Raw genomic sequence first — 13169 nt, 5'->3', positions numbered from 1 at the left:
ATATGGCAGATATGTTTTGAATTCCAACCAAGAAGATTTACCTATAGATTGATAAGCATTTTTATGACAGTTTCACTTATTATATAACCCAAGTAATTATAAGTGAAACTATCACAAAAAGGTTTCACTTATAATTATTTGATGTAGAAATAATTCAGAGAAGTTATACAGTTATACATTGCTTAATGACAGGTAATATGTTCTAAGAAATGCATTGTTAAGCAATTTCGTTGTGCAAACATCGTAGAGGGTACTTACACAAACTTAGATGGTACAGTTTACTATACAACTAGGCTATATGGTACAGCCATATGCAATTATAGTCTATGGGACCACTGTCACACTAGTGCTCTGTTGATGACTGAAACATCATTATGTGGTGCATGACTGTCTATTAATATAGAAAAGTAAAGTTAGAGTAATACATCAATATATACACCTAAGATCCAAAATCAGAAGGAATCTGAAAATTACTCTAAATGTAAACAAACCCCAAAAAACAAGGCTGTATTTTTTTCTATCTAGTAAAATGTAAGTTAAAGAAGAGGCTTTTGTGACGCAATGACTAAATAAGCCATTCTTTAATCTTTTATTTAGACTATTCATTTCTTCATCTAGCAAATATTAGACACTTAGTATATGCTAGTCACTGTTCCAGGCACTGAGGATACCATGGTGAATAAGAGAAGGTCCCTGCTCTCTTGCAGTTTATGTTCTAGTGGAATAAGAGACTCTTAACATGCAAACACATAAATAATATAATTTATGATAATAATAGGAGCTATGAAGAAAATAAAACTGAGTGAAGGGATAAAGTAGGTGATGGGGTAGAGGAAGGCTAACTTAGACTGAATGTGAGAAGGCATGAATGAGAAGGCAGGCAACAGAACTGAGTCCTGGATGAGAATGTCTAGGAGGGAAAGAGCCTATATATAAGGAACAAGAAGGGCAAAGGCCCCAAAATTCAAACAAGTTTCATATGTATAAGGGTCAGAAAGAAAGTAATGAGAGGTGGAATAGTAGAAATAACATCAGACAAGTACAGTGGTGTGCTGAAGCCAAATATTACAGCCAACTGAGCCAAGTGCTACATTTTCAGAAATTCTGTGAGGCAGTCATTAAACACAGCCATTAAAAAAATTAAACTATATGAATGAGTAGATAACTTATCTTAAAGTAGGAATAATAAATACTCAAAACTCCTTACTTCCTAATCATTTTACCATATTTTAATATCAGCTATAGTACTTATAGTGAAAACACTATATATTATGATGTGATAGTATACATTGTCTCTTCTGTACTCCATATTCAATGACATCACATTGAAAGCTTGAAGTCAGCCATAATAAGAGTATTTTCTCCAATTATGGAAATTGGCAAACAAATCACCTACAGATCAGGGCTTGTTTTATTGATTGTCTATTAAAAGTCTGATAATAAACTGATGGAGAAAATGTCAAAATCAGATTAAATTAAAAAACATGTGGTATCTCAAGCCATCACATTGTGAATTGCACAAAAAATTGAGGAAATATTCTCTAGTATTAGAAAACTAACCAATTCAGAGCTAGTCAGTTAGTTCAAATGGTCAGAGAACAGTGTTCTCCACCAAAAAAACCAGAAGACTCTAGCCAATTCAGCAAAAAAATTACACCTTTATCATCTTACTTTCATCATATTCTTAACTTAACAAATATAAAACTTAGGCAAAAGTAAAAACCTACACTCATGTTAAAATAGTATTTGTTCATCAATGATATGGTCAACTTTCCCGAAGAAGACAGCAACCAAATATTTACCAGCAGCTTCATTCTGCCAAATAATGGTACAGGCTGGATATAGATATATGAGTTGATAAAAATTCAAATTAATAAAAACCTCATACATTGGTGGTGGGAACGTAAAACAATTCAGCTACTGTAGAAAAGAGTTTGGCCGTTCCTCAAGAAGTTAAACAAAAATTATCATACGACCCAGCAATTCCACTCCTAGGTATATACCTGAGAGAACTGAAAAATAGTGCAACAAATTCATGTACATACAGGCTTATAGCAGCACAATTCACAACTGTCAAAAGATGGAGATATACTCCAAATATCCATCAACTGATGAAAAGATAAAAAAATTGTTGTATACACATACAATAGAATATTATTCAGCCATAAATAGGAATGCAGTACTAACATGCTACAATGTGGACAAACTTTGAAACATTACACGAAGTGAAGAAGCCAGACAAAAAGGTCACATATTGTCTGATTCCATTTTATTAATATCCAGAATAGGTAAATCTCTAGAGACAGAACATATATTGGTGGTTCCCAGGGAATTGTTGGTTACCAAGTCAAGGGTTAAGATTTCCTTACTGGTCATTTAAAAAAAAAAAAAAAAGAAAAAGGTCGATTTCACCTCAAAACAATAAAAAAAGCAAATCAAGGAAAGATTTCTGTAAAAATCAACCAGCTATATGAAATTTATAATAAAGACTACTATACATTAGTTGTAAATTGTGTGCTACACATCCTTTATGTTAGCAAAATTTATAAATGTGTGTATGTATATATATACATACGTGCATATATACATACACACAGGTATAGTCATTAAATATTTACCAGCATACCAATGGAAAGATAAGAAGAATCACATCATGTAAGGTCTTATATATTTATTCAATGGTTCTCAAAAGCCAGAAGGTGATAGGATGACATAATCTAACTGATGAAAAAAACAAAAACAACTATCGACCAAGAGGTCTATATCTGGCAAAAGTATTCTTAAAAAATGAAGCGGAAATTAAGACATTCCCAGAGAAACAAGTAGACCTGTCGTACAAGAAATGCCAAACAGAGTCTTTCAGGCTGAAATGAAAGGACACTAGACAGTAACTAGAATCCATGTAAAGAAATAAAGAACACTGTTAAATATAACTAGATAGTTACATAAAAGTCAGCATTAATGTCTTTTTAGTTTGTAACTCCTCTTATTATATCATTTAAAAGACAACTACATAAAACGATAATTCTATGTTGATTGGTACACAATGTATAAAGATGTATCTGTGACAATAACAACATGGGGGGGTAAATGGAACTACAGAGAACCAAAGTTTTTGCATACTATTGAAACTAAGTAGGCATTAATTCAAACCAGATTTCTATGATTTAAGATGTTAACAATAATGCTAGATCAACTACTAAGAAAATAAAACATATATAGTAAAGGAAATGAGAAAATAATCAACATGGTACACCAGAAAATATCTGTCCAACAAAAGAGAAGGCATTAATGGAGGAATTCAGAAACATGATGTGATACAGTGATATAATGAGAAATACATAATTTCTCTATCCCTGGTTCCTGAGATAGAGTTCCTAAAACCCTTCTAGACAGTAGTACTAGAAGAATCTTTTGTTCTCATATTTGGTCTTTGACCAGGGTTCCTGACACAGAGCTTCTAAGACCTTTGTAATTTCCTGAGTGATAGGAGTGTCTGACAGAGAGTTCCTAAATCTTTTAGAATTTCCTGGGTGACAGGAGCATCTTTTGTTCTAATGAGGTAACTCTTGGTGAGTTCCTAGATAGTGTCCAAATTAGGGGTTGGTTGCCAGGGGAAACAACCATGTAATGAGATGGTTAAAAATTTCAATCCCATCCTCCAAATCTGGGAGAGGGGGAGCTGAGGGTTGAGTTGATTATTAATAGCTAATGATGTGATCAATCATCCCTACTAATAAAGCCTCCATTAAAAAACTTCTAAAGGACAGATTTCAGAGAGCATCTGGATTGTTGAACACATGGAGGTTCCTGGAGGGTGCTGTGCCTAGAGAGGTTATGGAAGCTCTGTGCTCCTTCTCACATACCTTGCCCTATGCATATCTTCCATCTGGCTGTTCATCTGTATCCTTTGTAATCCTTTATAATAAACTGGTAAACATGCTTCCCTGAGCTCTGTGAGCTGTCCCAGAAAACTAATCAAACCTGAAGAAGGGGGCACAGGAACACTGATTTATAGCCAGTTGGTCAGAAGTATAGGTGACAACCTGCTACTAGGTACTGTTGTCTTGACAGGGGGGTAATCTTATTGGACTGAGACCTTAACTTATGGGATCTGACTATACTCCAGGTACAAAGTGTCAGAATCAAAGTGAATTACAGAACACCTAGCTGGTGTCACAGAACTGCTTGATGTGTGGAGGGAAAACTTCTATAGATTTTGGTTATAGAAGTATTCTGTGTTGTGTTCACTGTGCATGAAGAAAAAGTGTTTATTTCTTACACCTGAAATAATACATACAGAAAACAGAAATAACAGAAGTGCCTCCTTATCAGTAAGTACATTATACATAAATAGATTGAACTCTCCAATTAAAAGGCAGAGACAGACAGAATAGATTTTAAAAATGATCCTACCTATACACTATCTACAAAAGACTCATTTTAGATCCAAAGACGCAGGCTGGCTAGTTAGCTTAGTTGGTTAGAGCACTGTGTTATGAACACTAACGTCAAGGGTTTGGGTCCCCACACAGTCCAGCCCCCCCCAAAATAATAACTCAGATTTAAAGATGCAAATAGGTTAAGAGTGAAAGGATGGGAAAAGATATTCAATGGAAACAATAACCAAAAGAGGGCTGGAGTGGCAATAGTAATATAAGACAAAACAGGTTTTTTTACCAGAGACAAAGATCTACAAAGATGGGTACTGTATAATAATTAAAGGGCCAATCCATCATGAAGATATAATAATTGTATGCATATAACAACAAAACCCAAAATATATAAAGAAAAAACTGGCAAAACTGAAGAAAAAAATAAGATGGTTCTGTAATAATTGTTGGAGCCTTCAACACCCCACCTTCAATGATGGGTGGAACAACTGGACAAAAAATAAACAAAGAAAGGGAAGATTTAACAATACTATAAACCAACTGATAAAAGGCATCTATGAAAACCCAAGCTAATACTGTAAAGTTGATTCTCATAATTCATGGTAGTTAGGGTCTATAGAGCTAACACCAACACTGAATTAGTGAATACTGAACCATTGCTCCTAGGGAAAATACAGGGTTAGGTTTCTGTGACCATCTGGTCACAACGTTTTCATCAACCAATAAATATATAAACTTATTTTATGTGTGTTTTTACTTAAAGATGTGTTTAGATCATTAGCCAGCACTTCAGCACTACACTTGATGGGCATTTTAAACAGTGAAATCACCAAAAAAAATAAAAATAAAAAAAAATAATGCAAAAAATGTGGCATTAAATAGACCCTGAAAAGGACATTGTTTACAGTATGAGAGATAAGACAAGAAGGCAGAGAATATCACCTTATTCACTTTAGTGGGAATGTATGCACAGATGACTAAATCTTTCACCACTCTACATATATCTACTGTTAGCCAAAGAACTGTGTCCCCCTAAAATTCATATATCGAACTCCTAACCCACAATATGACTATATGTGGAGAATGGGCCTCTAAGAAAGTAATCAAAGTTAAATGAGGTCATAAAGGTGGGGCCATGATCCAATAGCATTAGTTGTCTTATAAGAAGAGACACCAGAGAGCTCACTCTTTCTCTCTAACTCCCACCATGTGAGGACACAGAGAAAAGGCAGCTTTCTGTGAGCCAGCCACGAAGAGAGCCTTTGACAAAAACCGAATCAGCCAGAACCTTGATTTTGCACTTCTGCCACCAGAACTATAAGAAAATAAACTTCTGTTATTTAAGCCATTCAGTCCATGGTATTTATGTTATGGCAGCCTGAACTAAAAAATACATTTGCAAATGACTACATAAGCACTGTCAGTATTAATTCTGGGATTACAAATAAATTTTTGTAAGTATACAAATTCATGGTTACATAATCTGTGAATAATGAAGATCAACTTATTTAATGGTGATAGATTGAAAGCTTTTCCCCAAGATCAGGAACAAGACAAAGATGCCTGCTTTCATCACTGTTTTTCAACATTATAGTAGAAGTTCCAAGCAGAGCAATTAGACAAAAAAAAAAAAAAAAAGAAAAAAAAAAGAAAAAGAAAAATGAAAAGAAAAAGAAATAAAAAGCATCCAAATTGGAAAGTAAGAACTAAAACTACCTCTATTAATAGATTCCATGATTTTATATATAGAAAATCCTAAAAAATCTACATAAAAAAACTACTAAAGCTAAAAAACAAATTCAGCAGAGTTGCAGTATAGAACATCAACTTACACACATCAGTTTTATTTCTATACACTAGGAATAAACAATCCAAAAATGATATTTAAAAAAACAACAGCATACAAACAATCCACTTACAATAGCATCAAAAAGAATAAAATACCTCGGACTACTTATACACTGAAAACTATAAAACATTCTTGAAAGAAGTTAAAGAAAACCTAAATAAATAGGTATCCCATACTTGTGGATTGAAAGACTTAATATTATTAAGATGGCAATACTAGTACACTCAAATTGATCTTTAGATGTTGTTGGGAAAATAGAATAGTTTAGTCAGGTCCCTTGCCTCAGGGCAGGTTGGGGGTTGTGCAGCACATTCTTTGTGAATAGACAGTGTGTGGGTTGAGTTGGTGTGCATGCGTTGAGCTGCAACGTTGGCTGGCATCTGCCTCAGGTGGCCACTGCTCACACAGCCATGCTCTCAACCTACAGCTTCCAAGGAACTGTCTGCTGGTTACCTAGCTCATAGACCTGCATGTGAGGGGTCTGGTGACCCAGCCTGGCATGTGAGCAATCTGGGGACCCAGCCTGGCATGTGAAGGGTTTGTGACCCAGTCTGGACAATGGGCTTAAGGGGTCTGTGAGCTTCAGACCCAGCCTTAGCTTGACAATTGGCCCAGTTGGCAGGATTATGGGCAGGTAAAAGAGCTTTACAATTGGCAACATCGGCAGGATTCTGACAGAGCCAGACCACCACAGATGCAATGTCATCTTTATCAGAATTCCAGCTGGAATTCTGCAGAAATGGACAGGCCAATCCTCAAATTCATATGGAAATGCAAGGGGCTCCAAACAGCCAAAACAATCTTGAAAAAAAAAAAGAACAAAGTTGGAGAACTCACAGATCCCACTTTCAAAATGTACCACAAAGTTACAGAAATCAAAACCATGTGATAATGGCAGAAGAGTAGACATACATCAATAGAATACAGTCCAGAAATAAACTCACACATCACAGTCAGCTGATTTTCAAAATGGGCACCAAGTTGATTCAATAAGAAAAGCTGAAATGTTAGCTCAGTGAATAACTCAACTAATAAAAATTTTGATTGACAGTTAGGACATGATTGTGGTAAAAAACATCCACTGAAGTTAAGTGTTTCCCCTATACTCTTATCAGCAACTATCATCACAGAAAACTGACTTCTGTGACCGAATGTGTGAGAACTTCTCTCCACTGGCAAGCAAGCAATGAATCAATTCTGCAGTATACACCAGCTGGGTGCCCTCCAATCAATTTAGTTTGCATTCCCCAGGAAACTAACCTCAGATAGCACAGGAAAAGTTTTTCTTTCCCCAAATAACCTCATTTCAGAGACAAACGCAGGGGGAGTAGGGAAAGGCTGCTATAAGTTTAAAAGGCTTCCCAACATTTTAAGGCTATTCCCATACACAGTACTCATCCTCCATTTCCAAGGCCAAACTCTCCTGCTGTTTATCCTTTCTTATTAAAGCTGAGCATTTATGGGCTGACTGATTAACTCAGATGGTATCAATCCCTATACTGGCCAATCCTCCCCCCAAAAGCTGAGCATTTAAGGACATCTAAGCATTTAAAAGCATGGGTTCTCACATCAGAACTTACTGGAAATGCAAATTATCAGGCCATATCCATATAATGAATCAGAACTCTGGGGCTGGGATCCATCCATCTACATTTTAACAAGCCCTCCAGGTGAAATGCATACTAAAGATGGAGAATTACTGGCCATTGCATATTTTCTTTTTATGGGCACTGCATTTTGAATGAGCAGAAATCTCAGCCCAGTCTGAGGTAAGCCAGCCTCAAATCCTTGGGTCAAATTAGCACGTGACTTTATAATTCCACTAACAAAAGTAAATTGCCACTGGATTAAAAACAAAATGAAACAAAACAGAAAATACACTCCCAGTACCCCCTCCTCCAAAAAACCTGAAATGAAAGGAAAGGGCTTTCAGTAGGCCCATGAAAAGAAATGGCTCCCCATTACTTCCCAACGAGTGTCAATTTCCTGCACTAGCCCAAACCTATCTTTAGCATCTAGTCCCTCAGGGAGGAGTCAAACAATCAGAGTGACTATTTCTCCATGATGAACATATTAAAAGAGAAGGTCATTGTTAGTAGCTAAAGAATAATATAATTTTTAGAATCTCGAAATATTAAGAAATCAAATTTTTTTAAACTGTAGAGTAGCCAAGTTACACAATATAAAAAAAAGTCCAATCTCATTAATAACTAAAGAATGTAAATCAAATAACAAAGAGATAGCATTTTCTATGTAAAATCCTGGCAAAAATATCCCTTATGGATGATGGGTAACAGGCATTGATATATATTGTCAGTAAGAGTGGAAATTGGTGTAACCCTTTTGAAGAACAATCTGTGTTAAAGAAAAAATTACTCTAACACTTTTTAAAACAGTAAGGAATACAAACTTTCCTGTAAGCACGGCATGAGCCCTGCATCCTATAAATATTGATATATTGCACTTTGATTTTTTTCTTAAAGTACTCTAATTTCTCTGTGATTTTTCATTTTACCCATTGTTTATCTAGGAGAGTACTGTTTAATTTCCACACATTTGTGAATTTTCTAAATTTCCTTCCATTATTGTGGGCAGAGAACATACTTTCTATGATCTTAGTCTTTTTAAATGCATTAAGACTTGCTTTGTGGGCAAAAAAAAAAAAAAAAATCGTTACCCCACAAAATAATAAAAATAAAATTGCAAGGAATACTTTTTTCAAGACTACTGCTATAGGGGTATCACGACAGGGGAGAGAGATTGTATTCAAATCCAAATACAACAAGGACAAGTGGGGATTTACAGACAAGGAGTAGAGTGAAAGAAGGGGTCAGTGAATGGAAAATTCCTAACAGGGGACATCAAGGGTAAGGGAATTCTTACTAAACTGACCTAACAGGATTCTTGCTAAAGGCAGGCCAAGGATTTATTCATGAAAGGTGGGAAATGAGGAACTTCATCAGATATCAAAGGTGATCAGATTATCAAGGGTGAGATAATTTTTTTTTTCTGACCAGTAAGGGGATCGCAACCCTCAGCACAGTGTTGTCCGCACCACACTCAGCCAGTGAGCGCATCGGCCATCCCTATACAGGATCCAAAACCATGGCCTTGGTGCTACCAGCACCGCACTCTCCCGAGTGTGCCACGGGGCTGGCCCAAGGGTGAGAGATTGTGACAGCAGGATTCTTTGCTTAGACTGGGCCAGACAGGCCAATGACAGGATGGGGCCAAGTTTGGTCAAGGAGAATCTCTGTTGTTGGAAAAGTTTATCAAAATTAAAGATGCACATACCCTTTAGGATTAAAATTCCAATATGGAATTTATCCCATAAACAAATATTCACCAAGATATATGTATAAGGATAATCACCAAACCATTAATAATACTATCTAAAAGTTCACTGGTTAAACAAATTAAGGTTCCTACTTAAAATGAAGTAATATGCAGCTGAGTGTTATAATACCAAAGTCAAGTGTTCAGATTCCTGTACTGGCCAGCTGACAAAAACAAACAAACAAACAAACAACAACAACAAAAACCCAGCTGAAAAAAGAATGAGGTCTATCCTTTTGTGTTGATACAGAAAGATATGCAAAACACTTTAAGCCAAAATGGAAGGTATAGAACAATATCAGACTGTAATCCCACGAACAAACGTTAAAGATGAGGAGATAGATACTGCAATATGTACAAAATTTTTCTGCAAAGACACAAGAAATATTAATAGTGGTCAACTTTGGGGAGAGGACTAGGATGAAATAGCAAAAGGGCAGTCTTTATTTTTCATTTCACACCTTTCTATACAAGTCTGTTTGATAGGAGCTATTTAGGTGGAACCTCTTTCTATATTATTTCTATATTATTATTACTGGAGGTGGAACTTCTTTCCATATTATTTCTATATTATTATTATTGGAGGCGGAACCTCTTTCTATATTATTTCAATTTCTTACTCTGGGCATAAACTACACACACAAACACACGTGTGCATGCACGCATGTGTGCAAAATAAACTGTAGAGCAGGGAAAGAAGAGATGTTTTAATTGGCTTTGACTTTAATTTTATATTATTGTATTACTTGGTTATTTTTCATGCTTATCTTTTTTTTTTCTGGTGGCTGGCTGGTACTCTGGACCTTGGTGTTCTCAGCACTATGCTCTAACCAACTGGGCTAACTGGCCAGCCCTTTCATGCTTATCAAACACCTCCAAATATACTTGGTTAGTTACATTTCTGTAGTTTGTCCCATACCTTTGAGGGCGCTGAAAGGAAATCTGGAAGGAGATAAACTTGTGCCAGTAGCTCTGTGTAGTCATGACAAAGAAAGTAATAAACATGGGAAAGAGTATTTTCAAGTGTGAAATCCTCTAAAGCTTTTTGGTGTTATGAAACAAACAATAAAACAATTTAAAAATAATTAGTTTTACCTATTTTGATATGCTGGTGATTGTAGGAAAACAATACTTTTAAATAACAAAATGCTATATTTGTATAACAAAACTCTTCACTTTAATTGAAAGATGACAAAAGTGTAGCAAAATAAAATTATGATAAACTATCATTTCATAATTCCTGACATCTTATCACTTTTCCACTGTTCCTTACATAGTAGGCTATCTATAAATTGTACACATATACAACTAGAGTTTTAATGCCTGCCTTTTCATATTTCCAGTCATTGGCTTCCATTTCACAGAAGGAACATAATAAGTTTCTCTTTCTTGTTTTTTTCCATAGGACTACAAATGTAGAGTTCAAAGGAAAAATGTTCAAATGAAGAATTTGTCAAAAGACAAATTACAAGAAATTTAGTTTAAAGATCTCAATTGTCTTTACTGAGACTCTAGTTTCAAGCAATACTTCATTCTGTAAAATAGAATTAAATGTTCCAATAAGCAGAGCAGAAGGGGTTGGCTTTACGAACAGAAAGGCTGAAGAAAGTAGAAACAAAGAACAGAATGTATTACTACTTTTCTTATAAAGCAGGGACAGGGAAACAGAATAGAAAAATAACTGATTAGTTAACATCAAGCTGCTTCTTTTGCATAAGAATTAAAGCAGAAGGAGAGGCTATCCAAACAGCTTTAGTTGGTTAGAGCGCAGTATTGTTAACACCAAGATCAAGGGTTTGAATCCCCATACCTGTCAGCCTCAAAAGAAGAAAAAAAAAAAAAAAAAGGCAAAGGGAATCTCATTATCATGCTGATGGACAATTTAAACTGGACTGTTTGGGATACTGGCTGTTTGGGGGTTTGGTGATGTGGAACTTTAGCGTGGATGACTCCGTTTTGATTTTTAGTCTGGTCCGTTGAGGCCTAGTGTTCAGAAACTTAGTTTAAAACAATGGCCTCCTCTAACTTTTACTTAACACATTTTCCCCCTTTATATGCTATAGTGTAATTTGATATGTACATAGAAACAATGATATAAAATCCTCCTTAGACTGGATTTTAAAAATATAACCACTTTGGTTTTGTACATATTTCGGACAGAAAAGAATTTATTGCATTTAAAGTTTTAACGTTAAAAAGCCAAGAAACTATATTTTATAATAAAAAAACATTGCCTATTGCAAATACACACAAACAAAAAAGAGTCAAATTCTCACCAAAAGAATATAGCATAATCACATACCAATCATTAAAAACTCTATATCCCAGTGCTATTTTACTGTAAGATTTTAAGACATTATTACATATACGCATTGTGACATGGGTAGCTTTAAGGAAGAAGGGAAGAAAAATTCTTTTTCCTACTACCCTCCTAGGTTCTCTGGCTGAGGTCCTGTAAATTGGACTGAGAAAACAAGGATTAATTAGAGAAACACATGTATAAGTTTATTGACTTGTGTATCATGAGTATAACACATGGGGAACCAGAGATTAGTAATTCAAAGGTTTGGTTAGAATTTGGGTTTATTTTACCAAAAGAATAAATTTTAAGAGAAGTGACAAAGGAAAAGAACCCTGAGTCTTTAGGGGTAGCAAATTACGGGAAGGCAAATATATGGGAAACTAATGGAAGATAAAGGCTAGCTAGTAAAGTTCATATAGATTCCTCTGATGCTGCCTCCAGGCTGATAAGGGTCTAAATGACTAACTTTTGTCATTCCTGATAGAGAGGGGAGAGGAGACACCTTTGTACATTTATGTCCTGCTTTTAGGAAAATAGAGGGAGGGCAGATAGCTTTACTTTATCTGCTTCTTCTCAATTGCCTTCAGCTCAAAATAATCCTTAGGCCAAAGTGGAATATTGGGGTGGCATATTCTGCCAGTATATAGCATTCAGTCTACTGAATCCATTATATCCACATAATGATCACTCATTAAATGGAACACTTAGTATCACGAAAAAAATAATAATCCAGCTTATTACACTCGTTTAAAGGAAACATAGTCATCTCATGAGAAGCATTGTGTTTTTTAAAACTTCTAGAGAAAAAAATAAAAACTGCACATCCGAAAACAAAATAAAATATACAAAGCAAAAGAAAATAGTCAAACCAGAAGCCATTTAATTTTATAAGTAATGGAAAGGACAAGAACTTGAATATAAATTACCTTTCTAAAAAGTTATTTTAAAATCAAACCTTTATTTCCACGTAACAAACACCAAAAAAACCTCTCAATCACAGTAGCAATGCAATCAACACAGTTATGAAGTCAATTTATATATACTTAAAGCCTCCAAAGGTCAATCAGCTTAAGTTCCAAACATGTCCAGATGCAGTTTCCAAACCAGTATGGAGGTCAATATACACTGGAATGCATTTAACAACAGTTGTTTATACTAAGGTGTCCAACAAGCTTACACTTGACAAGCTGAAGTATAATAATCTGAAGTCCTATGCTGAAACACACACATAGGTTTTGCCCCAAAGCTCCTGCAGTAAGAAGTGAAAGGTGAAAAAAGGCCAGTCCAG

Source organism: Cynocephalus volans, chromosome 16 (genome assembly GCF_027409185.1).
Source record: "Cynocephalus volans isolate mCynVol1 chromosome 16, mCynVol1.pri, whole genome shotgun sequence".
NCBI lineage: Eukaryota > Metazoa > Chordata > Mammalia > Dermoptera > Cynocephalidae > Cynocephalus > Cynocephalus volans.
Note: the sequence above shows the minus strand (reverse complement) of the source record.